This window comes from Aedes albopictus, chromosome 1 (assembly GCF_035046485.1).
Source record: "Aedes albopictus strain Foshan chromosome 1, AalbF5, whole genome shotgun sequence".
Lineage (NCBI taxonomy): Eukaryota > Metazoa > Arthropoda > Insecta > Diptera > Culicidae > Aedes > Aedes albopictus.
This window is the reverse complement of record NC_085136.1, coordinates 248,612,006-248,630,157: the sequence shown is the minus strand read 5'-3', so window position 1 is coordinate 248,630,157 and position 18,152 is coordinate 248,612,006. Positions and strand designations below refer to the sequence as shown.

At 39.9% G+C, this 18,152-nt stretch overlaps 1 protein-coding gene across 2 annotated transcripts in view; it reads right to left on the bottom strand.

The window, feature by feature from the left end:
* Window positions 1-18,152, bottom strand: part of LOC109400410 (protein bunched, class 2/F/G isoform) — an 864,004-nt gene that overhangs the window by 196,792 nt on the left and 649,060 nt on the right. The window lies entirely within an intron of this gene.

Sequence of the window (18,152 nt, the reverse complement as noted above, 5' to 3'; positions counted from 1 at the left end):
CAACGTTTCGATCCTGTGGTTGGGATCTTCATCAGGGCTCGATGTGAATCAACTTGTTTTCGATTCGTGTTGATCACACGGTGGAATGTCGTTTTCTTCTCTGCACCGCACTTGTTTCATTGGACCCTAGCACCTCGATTGAAATGGTGGGTGGGTACACAGTTCGAGTCACAACACTTGGCACTTTGGGAACACTTCTGTTCGTGCTGGCCGGGTTGGAATTACTGTACGTTGGCAATGATCTAAAATAATCAACGCTTTTCTGTGACTGAAAGCCGAAAAATACCAAGTTTTACGTAACCCAGTCATACCCCGTAGATAATAAGTTCTGTTACCTGGTTATCATTCGTTTGATAATTGAGTTTTAATCATTTGGGTTGAATTAAGACCAACATAACAAAAATGATAACCCAAATTTACTCCACGAATATCAAAATGATAGGAAGTTAGGTTATCATTAAGTTCAAGTTGACAACTAATTGTGTTATACAGTATTTTGTTCAATATTACATTTAGTTATCAACATGAAAAAATACAGCTGATTGATAACAGGTTTTGTTATCATTTGGTTATCATTCAGAGCTACTTTGCCGACCAAAATAGTAAAAATCTACTTTACCGACATAGTTTGCAGTTGAAAAAAGTTTCTTATAATTATAACTCATGTTTTCAACTATTGCGCCCAGTGGGTCTCGAACCCTGATCGAGTGATTACCGGTCACAGCCGATACCCCTGTACCAAAGGAACTCAGTGAGAGGGAGAGTGGTTGAAGGCTACGCTTTCGTACTGCAGTCGCAATGAAGATGGAGAGCGGAATCTATTTTTAGATTCGAAGTCCACCAGATCCTCAGTTTCGGGAAAGCTTTGAAATGTGCGTTTGGAAACTGATAACATATTTTGTCATCATTAAGTATATTTATGTTATCGCGATAGATAAAAATTATGGATAACTAAATACGATAGATCAAAATTATGGATAACATAAACCTCAATTTATGCACATGGCTGGGGGTGCATAATGTAAAAATGTGCGTAAATATAGGTCTTGCTCCTGGGCATTTGAGGTGGGGCTAAGGAGGTTTCCATCAACTTCTCAAAGAGCCCAGAAAAGGAATACCAAGGAGCTTCAGGGGCGTTTCAGGGGGTTGTTCCAGAAGATTTGGGGTGCCATTTAAGGGCGTTCTGTCAGGTTTTGATGGCGTTTCCATGGGATTACGGGAAATTCAGGGGCATTTCAATATAATTTAGGGGGTTTCAGGGACATTTCGAGGACATTCAGGGGATCTCATGAGCCTTTATAAGGCGTTACAAGGGGCGTTTCACGGCATTTCAGAGTAATTTCAGAGAATTTCAGGGGTTTCAGGAGCATTTTAAGGAGCGTATGATCGCATTTCAGAGGCGTTTCGAGGTATTTCAGGTCAGGGTCGTATCAGGAGGTTTCAAGAACATCTTCAAATCAAACAGCATTTCAAGGGCGTCCTTCAATTAATGACTATGGAAGTGCTCAAAGAACACTAAGTTGAAGCAAGGCAGGCCTAAGTCAAAGTGGGGACGTAGAGCCAAGTCAGGGGCGTTTCAAAGGATTTCGGGATGGGTCCCTGAAAATGCAATTTCCTGAAACGCCTCAAAGATCCCCCTAAAACCCTCTCGGATCCATGTAACGCAGCTGAGATGCTCAGAAACTCCCTAAAACTCCTCCGTAACGCTTCCATAACGCCTCTGAATCCCGCCGAAAACGCTCTGAAACATCCTGAAATGCCTCCAAAATCCCCTTTAAATCCCCTCGGACCCCATGTAACGCATTTGCGACGCTCTGAAACCCCCGAAAACTCCTCCGTAACTGCTAACTGCTAACTGCTTTGAAACTTGATTTTTCCATGTAAAATAGGGGTTTAGTACGATTTTTTTGCAAGTTTTTAGTCCAAACCTGATGCTAAGCATCATATTTAGGGATATGGAGCACGGTGGGCGTTTTTTTCAAACATGTTTTGCCCTCGCATTAAGAATATGCAAATATTTTTTTAATTTACAACAGTCCAAAAATAGATGGGCTTCCATATGATTATAAAGAATATTTTTTTCACTATAAGCCCGAAACTAAGCATGAACACATTTAAAATTTTTGTCAAATTTAATAAGAAGTTCCAGAGGACTCCAGGGACTTGCAAGGGTGCTTCAGAGGATCTCAGATAAGTTCCAGAGGGTCACAGGGCATTCCTAGAGCATTTAAGGGGCTATTCGGGACATTCCAAGAAATCTCAATGGGGTTTAAGTGGGTCTTAGGGGCGCGCCAACGTCTCACGAGCGATTTTGTAGGCCTTAGAGAGGTTCCTGGGAGTATCAAAAGTTGCAAGCGAGTTCCAGAGGGTCTCAGGGGCGTTTCGGGGAGTTTGGGGAGTCCTCATGGACGCTTCAGGGAGTCTCGAGAGCGTTTCAGGGGGCCTCAGGCGCTTTTAAGGAGGACCCTGGGGGTCTTAGGGCCGTTCTAGGGGTCCCAGGGGGCTTCAGGCAGATACCTGCAGGCCTCCGAGGCGTTTCAGGGGGTCTAGAGGGGAATCCAGGGTATCTCTTGGGTGCTTCAGAGGTTGTTCAAAGGGGAATCAGGAGGGTCCCATGAGGTATCAGTATCAAAGTTCCGGGAGATCTCGATGGCGTTTCAGGGAGTTTCCAGTGGAGTCTCAGAATCGTTTTTAAGGATCTCAGGGACGTCCTGGTGATTTCAGGGGCGTTTGGAAGGGACTCAGGGGTTTCAGAGGGGTGTCTGAAGGACTCAGGGGCGCTTCTGGGAGATTCAGAGGCGGGGCTTCAGCGGCTTCCCAAGGGTTTCAAGGGGAGAACTACGAGGGTTATCAAAGGGAGAAATTACGGGGTTCCAGGGGGTTTCGGGAAGGTCTCAGAGGCGTATTAGAGTGTCTCAGTCTGAACGCTCCTAAAGATTCCTGAAACCCCTTGAAACGCCCCTGAGCTCCATGAAACCCCCTACTTTTGGGATCTCTGGGAACATTCTGGAAACGCAATTGGCCCGAACTAAAACGTCCAGAAGCAAGGCCTGTTCTCACGATCTAAGTTTCTTCATTACAGCCGTGACTTAATTTACGCACATATTTTATTTATTCACCCCCAGATTGTGGTATACTAAGATGTTCCAGTGTAACAACGTACATTTCCATCTAATTATATGTTTTTTGTTTCGATATACCAGCAAATCTGGTTAAAGGCAGCATATACCATTGTAGTTCGAACTCTTCTGAGTACAGATTTCAATCGTACATTAAAAAAGGGTTTGATCGGCTCATGCCTCTATCCATATCTAACACCTTCTTCCTCATCATCACCGGTCTCACCCTCACCCAACACTATTCACACAATATAATAGTTGTGATAGAGTGCGCCTGGAATGTGCCGCGGCCACCACCACCGCAGGATAAATTCGAAAAAAGTAGAAAAAAAAACACAGCGAAGGAGCATATCCCCGTGTGCCTGATGTGCAGCCGAACTACTGCCGAAAGCTTCGCGCGCGCCAAACACCACCCCAGGAAGACAGTGGACAAGGTGTGGGTGGCGCGGTAGTGCTGCCACCATCATCATCAGGACACTCCGATGCGCGATGATGGTCTGGTGTGTGACGACGGCGAAAAGAGGAAAAGTGTGAAAACTGGCTGTCTGTCGCCGCGCGTTCCACCCAATGTGGGGGTATACTGGGTGACGTAATGGTACGTCCACAAATGTTTAAAAGGATACATTGGACTGTGATCGTACCATAATGAAATGCAGTATCGCTTACAGCGAGGGTTTCGGGGTGACAGTCATCGTGCCCTTACTTCGCCACTGACTGCCTGTCATCAACGAACGTCGACGTCGCCACGTCGTCCTTGCCGCACACCAGTCTGCAGCGTAAGAAGCGCGCGTGCGAGCGAGCGACTGTCGAGTGGCGGAATATCTTTTTTTCCGCATTCCGAAATTTTTTCGCTTCCGAATTCGGAGAGTGGCAAGCCACTCGGAGAACTCATCTCCGATCCGTATCAGTAGCGCCGGGCAGGAGTTGTAGCGCCATCTGCTCTCCATCCTTATTTTTCACAAAAGAGGATGAGGAAATTGGGTTTCGTTTGCAACTTTTTTTTTTAGGAAGGTACATCGAAAAGGAAGCAATCGGGTAATTGTTTAGAGTGCGAGTCGAGTGAGTGTCTGTCTACCGGCCGTGCCTGTCGTTGATGGTGAGTGGTGTGAAACCTACATCTCACTTCCCAGTTGCGAATCCGACGAGTCTCCTCGTGGCTCTGCACAAGCAGATGGGTGGCCGCAGACTGGGTGAATTTTTTGTCTTCCATATCGCCGTCGTTGCGTTGGAAGAAGAAGAGAAAAGGTTGATAAATAAGGAAGCTTCCGGAGTGGGGTAGGTCCAGTCAGTCGACGTCGCCGCCACCGTCATCGGTGTTGTTTCGAGAGAATAAGGCGAAGAGTGGGTTTTGGGTGGTACACGGGCTGGATCAAGACGGAATAAGAGAGATTTGGAGCAGTGGAATGCTAAAGGAAGTGTGCGGCGGAGATTTTGGGGTGACGAAATTGAGTTGTTTCCGGTTAGTTGGGTTTCTGAAGGAGTGGACTTTGACTTCTTCAACGTTTCTTACTGGCTCTCTTTTTTGAAGGTGATGAAGAATTATTTTAGAAAGAAAACTTCTGAGAGAAGTCCAGGGAAATTATATCAGAAGAATCCGCAAAAACTTCTTGAAGATGTAAGCGAAGATCTTTACGAAGAGGTCCTGACAAACTTTCTTTTTTTCAGCTGTATTAACGAGATTTTTAGCCCTAGGCAAGGTTATCACGAGCGAGCATGAGGTGGTCGAGAGGTGGCGGCAGCATTACGATGAGCACCTCAATGGGGACCGTTCAAGTACCGAAGGTGGCGTGGTAACAGATCTAGGAGTATGTGCACAGGACGGAAGACTTCCGGCCACTGACCTCCAAGAAATTGAGGAGGAGGTTGGCCGGTGGAAAAACAACAAAGCCGCTGGAGCAGATCAACTACCAAGCGAGCTTCTTAAATACGATGGAGAAACACTGGTGAGAGCACTACACTGGGTCATTACCAAGATTTGGGAGGAGGAAGTATTACCGGAGGAAGGTATCGTGTGTCCCATCTACAAAAAGGGCGACAAGTTGGATTGCGGGAACTACCGCGCGATCATACTACTGAGCGCTGCCTACAAGATAATCTCTCAAATTTTATGCCGTCGTCTATCACCGATTGCAAGAGAGTTCGTGGGGCAATATCAGGCTGGATTTATGGGTGAACGCGCTACAACGGACCAGATGTTCGCCATCCGCCAGGTGTTGCAGAAATGCCGCGAATACAACGTGCCCACACATCACTTGTTCATCGATTTCAAATCAGCGTATGGTACAATCGATCGAGAACATCTATGGCAGATTATGCACGAATACGGATTCCCGGATAAACTGATACGGTTGATCAAGGCGACGATGGATCGAGTGATGTGCGTAGTTCGGGTATCAGGGACACTCTCGAGTCCCTTCGAATCTCGCAGAGGGTTACGGCAAGGTCTTCCGTGTTTGCTGTTCAACATTGCTTTAGAGGGTGTAATTAGGAGAGCGGGGATAAACACGAGTGGAACAATTTTCACAAATTCCGTTCAGCTGCTTGGTTTCGCAGATGATATTGATATTAGGTGATTCTGGGGTAATACGCACCAGTTAAGAAAGATGCGTCCAAATGCATATAAAAGGGCAATAATTTATTGTTTTAATGCATGCATTTATTGCAAATACTTGCATTCTAAGCGATCTCGAACAAAACTTTGGCCTTAATATAGTACAGCTTTTGAAAATAACGTTTTTAGTGAAGACCAACATTACGGCTTCGTATGTTCATGCGGGGCAGTGTGCACCCACGCTCGGGGTAAAATGCACTACAACAATGGGGCAGGATGCACTCAAACAAAGGGGCAAGATGCACTGTCGAGTTTATAAATCTTTTCCTTTTTTAGAGAAAATGCATGTTTTCTAAGGTTTTAAAACGAATAATAGCTCAATTTCATTTGCGATTACTTACACAGTGCTCGTAGATATGATTACAGCTTGTTTTCTATAGGTGCGTTTGGCCCCAACACATGGAGTGCATATTGCCCCAATCAAGAGTAAAAAATCAAATTGTTTAAAATATATAATTTATGTACATTACTGTTTATGTTATTATTTCTACGCTTAGTATTACCCTCAATTTACTGAATAAATACAACAGCTTAAGATATTTGGTCGGTTTTCACCATCAAATTGTTTGACAAACGATCGAAAAAATTACATCAGAAACCTGCGTTTTGATTTAATTCATTTTTCCCACTAATTACCTAACGCAGATATGTAAAATTTTCCAGGTGCTCATTTATAAGGACGTTCTATTAGACTGGCAAGGTTTCAAAGCTCCAAAACCGATAATTCCTGAAAAAACAAGGGGGTGCGTTTTGCCTCGACAGTGCATATTACCCCAGATGCCCCTATTGCTCGTAAATTTGAGACGATGGCGGAAACGTACATCCGACTAAAGAGTGAAGCCAGACTAATCGGATTAGTCATGATTGTGTCGAAGACAAATTACATGATGGCAAAGGGCTCCATGGAGGAATCAGGTTATCTCGGGACCTACACGTACGTACGTTGCACTTCCCTTCGGAAGGAAAAACTCATACTTGTTGAGTTTGTCGGGACTGGGATTTGATCCCAGCTCCTCGGCGTGATAGTCTGATGCTTCAATCTTCACACCAGGTCCGCTCCAAAAAACTTTCTCTGAAAATTCTTGAGAAAACCCTGAGGTTGTCGGAAAGCTTCTCCAAAATGTCCAGGCATAGTTTATCGGAGAATTCCTGGAAAAGCTTCCCGGAGAAGACGTGGAAATGCTTCTAGAATAGCTCGTAAAAATAAAAATAAATATTATAATAAAATAACATTGAGAATCCTGGAAACTTTACTTGACGAAGTTTTGGCAGGACTTCTACCAGAAAAAAAAACTTGTAGCAGAAGTAATGCGAAAGCGTTTTGGAAAAATCTAGGAAACTATAACTGTTCCAAATGACATTTTTGTAACTTATCCGAGAGAACAATTGATAATTCTCAGGAACGAGTCATTAGAACTTCTTGAAGAGATTGAATCTTGGAATTTTTTTGAGAAAATCTTGGAAATTTTTTGTAAGAAGTAAATGAAACTTCTCCAAAAAGAAGACCTAAGAACCTCTTTAGGGACAAGTTCTAGGACGCTATTTTCAAAGAAGTTAAAAGAATTTTTTTCGAAGAAGTCCTGGCATATCATTCCAAAGAATTCCTGGAAAAACTTCTCCAAAAAGACATGGAAAAAAATTTAGAAGATTTTGTTTAAATGTGGAGTGATGGTCAAAGCACGTGAATATCACGCCAAAGATCTGGGATCAAATCCTACTCCCGACAAACTCACGAAATGTGAGTTCTTCCTTAAGAAGAGAAGCATTTCTTCAGAAATCCCTCCAGAGTTTACTTCAAACATATTTTCAAGCGTTCTCTAGCTTCCAAGAATTTCCTCAAAAAATCCTCAAAGTTTGTTTCAGTATTTCGTCTAAAAATTCCATAAAAAAGTCCTCCGGAGGGTCGATAAGAAATATGTGCATAGTTTTCTTCAGATATTTACAAAAATCTACCATGCTTTTCAAATTTTCCATGAATCTCTTTAGAAATAACTCCATGAATCCATTTTCGAAATTTTCAAAAAGATTTTTTTGGGAACCTTTTACATAGTTTTTGTCAGATATTGCTTCAAGACTTTCTTCAGAAATTTCTTTCGTAGGTGTGCTCAAAAACTCCTACAGGAAATCCTCCAGAAAATTTTCTAGGCATTCATCTTGACATTCCTGCGCGATTTTTGATGAAATTGATCCATGGATTCTTTTTGAAAACCTCAAAGGATTCTTTTTCCGTGCTTTATTGACATTTTTAAGGGATATTTTCAGAAAAAAAGTACCGTTATGGTTTGGACCCGTCGTCTTAAGGGAAATTAAAAACGCTAGTTTTTGATTATTTCCGACGTTTCGGTTCATTTGGGATCTTTTCCAAGGGTTCAACCTTTACGGATTTGTGGTGAAAAACGGTTTAACTTGACTTCAAAAATCAGACGTTTGTCATGGTTTAATTTATGAATTTTTAAGATTAGTACCGTTGTTAACCAGAAGTCCACAAAGACTGGAAAAGGTTACAAACGAATCATAAAGTCGAAAAGAAAAAAAAAGCGTTTTACATTCTTCTTAAGATTGCGAGGCCAAACCATATAACAGTACATAACCTCTGTCAAATCCTAGAAAAAAAAAATATCTTCAGGAATAATTCTCAGTATTACTTTTGAAAAATTTTCCAAAATATGATTTCATTGGCAATCTTCCATGAATTCCTCCTGGCATTGTTTCAAAAAGTCTTTCAGGGATTCATTTATTTTAGATATTTTTGCCAGAGTTTCTGGCAGAATTCGCTCTTAAGTTTTTTTTTCTGAAACAATAGAGTTTCTCATTAATTCATTCACGGATTGTAAGGTAATTGCAGCAGCAATTCGTTCAGAAAATCTTCCGAGGATTATTTAATAAATTCTTGCATGAGTTTCTTCAGGTATGCCTCTGCTAAATCCTTCCGAAATCATTCCAAGAGTTTCTTTACAAAATCTTTCTATGATTTCCATACATATTCTATGATTCCTTCAGAAATTTCTTAAGAAAAACATGTAACCATTAAGAGTTTCCTCCAAATTTCCCAGGGACTCGTTTAGACATTACTCTATGAATTACTTCATTGTCCAAAAAAAATCCAATTGTTGAAGCAATATATTTTTTTTTCTTGGATGCCTTCTTCAATTGCTCCATGAATTTATCTAGAAATTTCTCAAGCATTACTTTCTTATTTTTTTCAGAAATTCCTCTAGCTTCAGATTTTTTCCAAAGATTGCTTTAAGTATTTCTCTAACATTTTTTCTAGAAATATCACCAAAGATTTGTTTGAAAATCTGTCCTGGATTCCTTCCGAAAAATCTCTAGGGATTTCTCTAGCAAATCCACTAGATTTTTTTTTGAAAACCCACTAGGCATCCTTCCGAAGTTTCACCTGGAATTCAATCAGAAATACTTCAAGTGGTCTCTTCCTTTTCCATAGTTGCTTTCAGAAATTTCCAAAATTTCCGCTACGAATTCCGTTAGAACTTTTTTAAGATGCAATTGGGATTTTTCTCCTGGGATGCCTTTCAAAAATTTCTCCAGGAATTTCTTCAGAAATTCCCACATCAATTACTACAGATTTTTTTTTGAGTTTTCTTCAGAAATTAGCTTTCAAAAGTTTTCCATGAATTTCGTCGGAAATCTCCCAAGAGATTCAACGGAAAATTTAATAAACCAATAATAATAAAGAAAAAAAATGAAAAAAAAATCGAAAACTTCTTTTGGAAAGCCCTGGGAACTTTTCTGAACAAATTTTTGGCGACATATCCGGGAGAAATTTCCACAATAACTCCGGAGAGAAGTTCTGAGAAATTCATTGAAGAGATTTTTTGTATAATTCTAAAAATTTGTTTGTGAGCAGTGAATTGAACATAGAAGGGATGAAGTGAGAAAAAAACTTCTCCGATATAAACCTCTGGAGCCTCTTGAAGGCCTGTGATTTTTTTCCGGAGAAGTGTTGCGACGTTTTTTATCAGAGAAGCTTTAAAAAGCCTTGAAATAATGCATAACTTTCCGGAAAATTCATAAAAAATACCGTGGTGGTTGTTACGCGGTTCTTAACGGAAACATTAGAAAAAAAAACATTTTGGAGCAGTTTTGAAAAAGCTTCATGGAGACGAAATTGGAGACTTTTTGAAAAAAAAAAATAAATCTGCAAAAAATATAAAATTAAATAAATCTCTAACAAAGCCTTGACAATTTTTCGGGCAAAGCGCTGGTGGCTTGTCCGAGAGAAGTTCGGGAATTTCTGACATGTTCTGGAAGAAATCCTGAAAATGGCTCTTCGCAGATTATGTATGAGCGCTTCTTTAAGAAACTATAAATTAAAAAAAAAAATTTTTTCTTTCTTGAAATGTCCTGAGAACTTGCTCAAAAAATTGGACGACTGCTTTCGGGAGAATTCCTGACAACTTTTCCAGGAGAAATCCTTAGAACTTCTCGAAGAAACTTCTGAAAAACACTGTCGAACAATACTTTTCTGAAAAAATAGAGAGAAGCAATTGAAACTGAGGAGTAGTAGTGGAATCCTTTTCGAAGATTATTATCGGCATTCATTCTTGGAGAACCCTAGAAGTTCTCTGTGAGAAATCTAGTGGATTTCTTAAGGAAAAGTCAAGAAAAACGTCTTGGGGAAGTCGCAAAAGCTTCTTGAAGAGAAGTTCACACAGAAGTCATGAGACTGCTTCACAAAGAAATCCTGACGGACCTTCTCGGAGAGGTTGTCGCTAAGCTTCTTGTGGAATTCCTGATAATCGGAAAAGTATTGAGAAAATTGTTAATTGATGTTGAGGCCGAGCTTTCTTGGGAACTCCTGAAAATAAGAAATGAATAAATAAGAACATCTCTTCGAAAGCTGATAAAATTATTGGCGACTTTGACGGGAGAATTCTTGAAAGGGCTTATCGAAAAAGTTCTAGAAAAACTTTCCGGAAGAGATCTGAGAAAGTTTCTTGGAAAAATTCCTAATTTCGCTAAGATAGCCATAAGAACTTTTCCAGACGAAATTTTGGCAAAATTTTAAAAGAATTCTTGAAAAAATCTGAGAGAGAATAACAATTAAACCTTGAAAGTAATAAAATAAAAATATATAAAAATCTATTAAAAATTAAAAAAGCCTCGAGATATTTTTTTCGGACAAAACTTCTTCGTAAGCACTTCTTGGAGGTATTTCTAAAAAGAAAAAGATAAATTTTGGAAAAATTTTAGAAAAAAAAATCAAAAAATCCTAAGAATGGAAACTTATCTAGGAGGAAATTATGAACATTCTTTAGGAGCGATGCACTATGAACCTTTTTAGGGGCAAGTCTTGAGAGCAATTCCGCGGAAAGTTCTAGGACGTTCTTCTAAAGGAAGTCCTCAAACTATTAGGAAAATCATTGATTTTTTTTTCGAAAAAGCCCAGAAACCTTCTTCCCATTCAGCCCATCTTCCATGAGAGATGGTCGCATATTCTTTCGAAAAAGTTCTGGAAAATTTCATTGAGAGGGACCAGAGAAAGTTTTTCGGATGAAGATCAAGGAAAGATGTGAGAGCTGCTCAGAGAAATTTTAAAACAATAATAAAATGTAAAAAATCACACTAGGAAATCCCTGGGAACTTTTCCGTACCAAGTGTTTGGAGTAGAAGACGTGGTAATTGCTCTTACAGAAGTCTTGAAAATTAATCAAAGGGATTTTCTAAAACCGCTCTTAGAAAAATCTTCAAAACATTTATTACAAGACAAGAACTGGAAATCCTAAAGCCTCGGAGTAGCCCTAAAAAATCTCTGAGAAGTTATGAGATTTTTTTACGAAGACGTCCTGGCATACCTTCCAGGAGAATTTCAGAAATATTTGCTCATGGTTGGTTGTCAAAAGACTTCAAAAAGCACATTTTGGAAAATTTTCCATTTGGAATAATAAAAAAAAAATCATCGACAGCCTTCAGAACATTTCTGATCAAAACTGTGGTGACTGAAAATGTCCTGACGACTTTTCCAGAAGAAGTCCTGGGACCGTCTCGGAGAAATTTCTTAAGGAAGAGTAAAGGAAACTTATCTAAAAACTTCTCCGGAACGATTCCTAGGATCTATTCTGGGAGGACCTTAATTGATATGTGTGATAAATTGGGGGAAATCCTTGGAGAGACTTCGGATTTTATAGTTGGGGAGAAGTCTTTAAAAAATTTTTGGAGGAATTCTGAAAAATTCACGGAGAAGTCTAGAGAAATCCCTTCGAAAAATAAGTTCTAGCATAAAAATATAAGCTTTTCTTGGAATTACTTTAGAACTTTTTCACATAAAGTCTGCTCAGGAGAGAAGTCTTGGGATATCTTCTCGGAGAATGCAGTACCTGGGCTTCTCGAAAAAGTTGGAGAGCTTCTTGGAGAAACGCTAAAAAAATAAAATAAAATGGGCTTCGTGGCCGAGCGGTTAGCGGCGTCAGTCGTTTAGGTGTCTCATAAGCCTCGGAGTGTGGGTTCGATTCCCGCTCCAGTCGGGGAAAACTTTTCGTCAAACGGAAAATTCTCCACTGGGCCACTGGGTGTTATATGTGTTGTCCGTTGTCTAATGTTGTAATGTTCAGTCTGTAGTGGCCACAAGGTCGAAGACGGTGTAATTGTCTTTTAAAAATAAAAATTATACGTCTTGGAAATCTCTGACAACTTTGCTAGTCAAAACCATTTACGAAAAAAAAACCTGGGAAAACTTCTCGAAGAATACTTGGACTACTCAAAGAAATTATTGGGATAATCTACAAAATATGGAAAACAAAAAAAATGTTTTTTGAGAGCCAGAGATTTTTTTTTTGCGTTGTCTTTTACGGAGAGAAATTCTGCGAAAACTTCTGGGAGAATACCTGTTCCTCAAAGATGATTGTGAAGAAATTGAAAAAAATAATAATAATAAGAAATAAAAGCATATCTTGGGAATTCCTGATATGCTTCTTTCTTTTTCAGATGAAGTCTTCTGCAAAAAAACCCTGGGAAATCTTCTCGGGGAATACCAAGGATTCTTAAAAAAATGGAGATATTCAAAAAGAAAAAAAAAACAAATAAAAATAAGTTTCAAATATTTTTTTAATCTTGGGAAGCCTTGAGAACTTTTCCGAACAAGTCTTTCACGTAGAAAAAAAATCATGGGAAAACTGGTGGGCAAATACCTGGGTTTCTTGAAGAAGCCGTAGGAGAGCTTCTTGGAAACATTCTAAAAAATGAAAAATAAAAATAATATTAACTTTTCTTGGAAAGTCCTGAAAACTTTTTTCGATTATGAAATCGCGAAAGAGAAGTTCTTGGAAAACATCACGGATAATACTTGGGCTTTTCGTAGTACACGTTGAAGACCTTTTTAAGAAATTCTAAAATAAAATTAAAAAAAAAACTGAAAAATCTTGAGAAAACATCTCGGAGAATATCTGGACATCTTGAAGAAGCCGTGGGAGAGCTTCTTTAAGAAATTCCAAAACTAAATGATAAGAGTGAAAATGTCATACACACTTTAGAAAACCCTGAGAACTACCGACATAGTTTTTTTTATGAGAAAAGTCCTTGAATTTTTTTTCGGAAAGCTGTGCAAAAGCTATTTGCAAAAAAAAAATCAAAATAATAAAAATATAGAAAAAAATAATAATAAGAAATACATACACTGCTTGGAAAGCCCTTAAATTTATAAACGGGTGGGGTATGACGAAACTGTGGGTTAATAAAATGTTATCATATCGTTTTAAACAATTGGAATATCGTTTGATATAATCAATCCTTTGATGAAGTATACATTCCTAATAGTATTGAATGTTTTGTCAAAACGTCGTGTTTCATCCTACCTCACCCGTTTCAACTTGCCCCGGTGTACCTTAGTAAAATCCCAGCAAAACTTTTAGAATAACTGGTATTCTCGAAAAAGACATGGGAAAGTATTATGGAGAAAAAAAATAAAAAAACAAAAGTTTCTGACGAATCTTTTCAAAAATGTGCTGGCGTAGAAATTTTGGAAAACTTTCTTGGGAGTCTGTTGGAAAACTTCTCGAAAAAGTCCTAGATAACCTTTCTGTTAGGGGGTAGGGAAAGATTCTTGAATGAAAACCAGGGAAAGACAGGGTTTCCCAGAGAAATTTCAAAACTAATAATAAAATAAACAAAACAAATAAAAACCACACAGCGAGAGCCCTGAGAACTCTTCCGAAGTTTTTCGGTCAAAGTTTTTTACGGGAAAAAATCCTGTGAAAACTTTTCGGAGAATATTTGGGCTTCTCGAACAAATTATTAAAGAAATTTCTAAAAAAAAATTTAAAAAAATAAAAAAATACTTTTTTTTTCAAAGCCTTGACAATTTTTCTGAACGAAGCCAGTCATGGAGAGATATCCTGAGAAAACTTCTGGAAGAAAACTTGTACTCCTCGAAGAAATTAAAAAAAAAAGAAACAACCTTTTTGAAAATTTTTTGAAAAATGTAAAAACAACGTAAAGTTTTCTTGGAAAACCCTGAATTTTGTTTCAGATAAAGTCTTTCAAGGAAATAATCTTGAGAAAGCTTTTCGAGGAATGCCTGGGATTCTCGAAGAAATTCTTGGAGTGATCGAAGCATCATTTTATTTTGAAAAAGAAAATAAAAACTTTTCTTGTAAAGCCTTGGAAACAACTATGAACTTTGCTTGGAAAGCCCTGAGGTTTTTTTTTTCGATTATGTCATCTCGGAAGAGAAGTCCTGTGAAAACATTACGGAGAATACCTGGGCGAAAATCCTGGGAAAACTTCTTGTATAGTATCTAGACTTCATGAAATAGCCATGGGAGAGCTTCTTACAGAAATTCCAAAAATAAGTATAAAGAAATGTTAAGAGTAAAAATGGCATAAAATTCTTACAAAACCCTGAGAACTTTTAGCGGCGAAGTCTTTTTATGAAAAAAGTTGAAATTTCTCGAAGAAGACGTTAAAATCTGTTAATATCTCAGCTCAAAATAATAAAATAATAATAAAAAATTGAAAAAAAAAATGGAAGGCTTTAAAACTTGTCTGTATCAATTTTTCTGCAGAGTACAACCTCGGGAAAACTTCTTGGAAAATATCTGGGCATCTCAACAAAGACATGAGACATTATTCTGGAGATAACTTTTACTTCTTCGGGTAAAGTCCTGAGAACTGCTCGAAGGGTATTCCGAAATACTTCTTTGGGCATAAAATCTTGAATTTTAAATGTTGAGGACGTCTGAGAAGTCTTTCTCGAGCAAGCCCTACAAACTACACGGAGAAATCATGAGAAATATTTACGAATAAGTGCTGACATACCTTCCATGACAATTATTGGAAAAATTTCTCTGGAAGATTTTCGGAAAACTTCTCGAAGTAATGCCTGGAAAATCTTTTGGTGAAGGAAGAGCTTCTTTTAAAATCCTTGAAAAAAATATATAAAGCCTTTTTTGTGACTACTTTTTCGAACGACATTTAGTGATTTCTCCAAGAGAAGTCTTGCCAAATTTTCTGGAGCTTTTCAGAGAGATTGCCGGAAAAAAGTTTTCGGGCGAAATCTTGCGAACATTTTTGAAAAAAAAAACTAGAAATTTGTTCGAGACAAATAATGGACAGTTTTTGAAATTTGAAAACAAAATCAAACTTTTACCGGTTCAAATGCCTACATGAGTTTATAGAGGCTTGCTATTGATAGCAACGTGGGAAAGTTACTTAAACAGATTTAATCACATTATTTACATTCTTAAGTTATCAAACAAATAGTACAGAAACGCACAGAACAAATATTCTTGTTTTTCTTTCATAATTTTTATCGACATCCAAGCATCCAGCAAAAACTTTCATCTTCCATCAAGCTGCATCTCAATTCCCTAAAATCTTCCGACTCAAAATAATTTGATTTCCCCCGACAGCAGTCAGCTTCAGACGAGATAATGCCACGTCGTCGTCACAGGAACTTTTATTTCAACATTCTCCCGAAACACGAAAAAAAAATCACGACGAAAAAAACTTCAATCGATAATGAGTACGAAACGAAGCGCGTCCATCCCGAGAGGAAAAATGATCCAAACCCGGGGAGGACAACGTCGACGTAGATTTTTTTGCCTTCTTCCCAGCAAACTCCCATCATTTCGAACAATTTCATAAGGAAGCGTGAAAAATCTTCTCTCTATCTCAGCTGGAATTTCGTGCAAAGCATCGGGAGATCGGGAACGGAGTCCAGGAACGGTACCAGGAAGAAAAAAGTCCGACCTTCCCAATTTTTTTCCTCCCAACCAACTTCAGTCGACCAGGGATCACTTTACAAACACCAGTGTGCACCGAGTCTCGGTTCGCCGGGGCTTCTTCCGCACGGTCCAAGGAACAGCCAAGCCAAGGCTTCTGCGAGGGATTTTTTTATCCCCCGGTAGAAAGCGCGCGGGAACGGGAAGATTTGTTTTTGCGTCCGCTCATATACATTCAACCAGTGTTCTCTTCCGATTTCCTTTATCTCCTAGTTCCGTCCCTTCTCACCCCGACCAACGAAAAAAAAAAGAGAAAATATCCCGAACAGGGTGGAAAACAGATTTTTATTTTTCAGGACTTCATGAAATTGTGCTGCCGCACCTCGTCGCTGACGTGCCTCGTCGCCACCGCCAGCAGTGACTCGGAACGTCCCTGGTCTCTCTGAGCTCGAACACCGTTCTCGGTCCCCCCCTCCCACAGCCAAAGATATTGAATTTAATTTTTCTTTCGATACACTCAGCGTTGGCTGGATGGGTGGCTCTGTTGGATTCATGTCCAGCCAGAAAAGACGCGATGTCCTCTCAAAAAAAAAAAAAAAAACGTTGAAGGAATGAGGCGCGGAGCAAAAAATGTCTCACCCTTCACCGTTCCCAGTCTCTGGTCGGCGGTCAAAGTGGATGCAACTGGATGGAAGTGTTACTCGAAGAAACCAAACCAACCGACCGTCCAAGGATGGTCCAAACGAAAAGGATCAGAGGACCAGTGGAGGATATTTTTCAAGGAGTGGTGCCTTCCGTGCAGCTGCTCCTCCAAGGCAGGCACGGGTATATAAACAGAGACAGAGAGCGGGTCGGTCGGTTGGTCGCGCCGGCAGCTTCGTCGTTGCACAACTTGTTGATGGAAATTCGCCCTCTCGACGACGATGGGAAGCGATGCAATGGACGTTAGGGTGGGTCGATGACGGGCGTGGGAGGTGCGGTGGCGGAAAAGACCAGTAAAATAGGTGTGGGTGACCGAAGAGGAAAAAGAGTCGTATTTTTCTACACCCAATTTTTCTCCGATGGCCAAGTTTTTCTTTTGCCACTGCATCGACTGGCGGGCTATGGTCTTTACATTTTTATATTTTGATTCGAGAGAGGTGATTTCTTGTACCGGGCGAAAAAATATGATAAGAAAGTTTTCTGGAAAATTCTGAACGATAAAAACTGCTTGAAAAGCTTGGAAAGCTTCCTGGAAGAAGCTTGGAAAGCTTCCTGGAAGAAGCTTGGAAAGCTTCCTGGAAGAAGCTTGGAAAGCTTCCTGGAAGAAGCTTGGAGAGCTTCCAGGAAGAAGCTTGGAAAGCTTCCAGGAAGAATCTTGAAAAGCTTCCAGGAAGAAGCTTGGAAAGCTTCCTGGAAAAAGCTTGGAAAGCTTCCTGGAAGAAGCTTGGAAAGCTTCTTGGAAGAAGCTTGGAAAGCTTCCTGGAAAAAGCTTGGAAAGCTTCCTGGAAGAAGCTTGGAAAGCTTCCTGGAAGAAGCTTGGAAAGCTTCCAGGAAGAAGCTTGGAAAGCTTCCAGGAAGAAGCTTGGAAAGCTTCCAGGAAGAAGCTTGGAAAGCTTCCAGGAAGAAGCTTGGAAAGCTTCCAGGAAGAAGCTTGGAAAGCTTCCAGGAAGAAGCTTGGAAAGCTTCCAGGAAGAAGCTTGGAAAGCTTCCAGGAAGAAGCTTGGAAAGCTTCCAGGAAGAAGCTTGGAAAGCTTCCAGGAAGAAGCTTGGAAAGCTTCCAGGAAGAAGCTTGGAAAGCTTCCAGGAAGAAGCTTGGAAAGCTTCCAGGAAGAAGCTTGGAAAGCTTCCAGGAAGAAGCTTGGAAAGCTTCCAGGAAGAAGCTTGGAAAGCTTCCAGGAAGAAGCTTGGAAAGCTTCCAAGAAGAAGCTTGGAAAGCTTCCAGGAAGAAGCTTGGAAAGCTTCCAGGAAGAAGCTTGGAAAGCTTCCAGGAAGAAGCTTGGAAAGCTTCCTGGAAGAAGCTTGGAGAGCTTCCAGGAAGAAGCTTGGAAAGCTTCCAGGAAGAATCTTGAAAAGCATCCAGGAAGAAGCTTGGAAAGCTTCCAGGAAGAAGCTTGGAAAGCTTCCAAGAAGAATCTTGAAAAGCTTCCAGGAAGAAGCTTGGAAAGCTTCCTGGAAAAAGCTTGGAAAGCTTCCTGGAAGAAGCTTGGAAAGCTTCTTGGAAGAAGCTTGGAAAGCTTCCTGGAAAAAGCTTGGAAAGCTTCC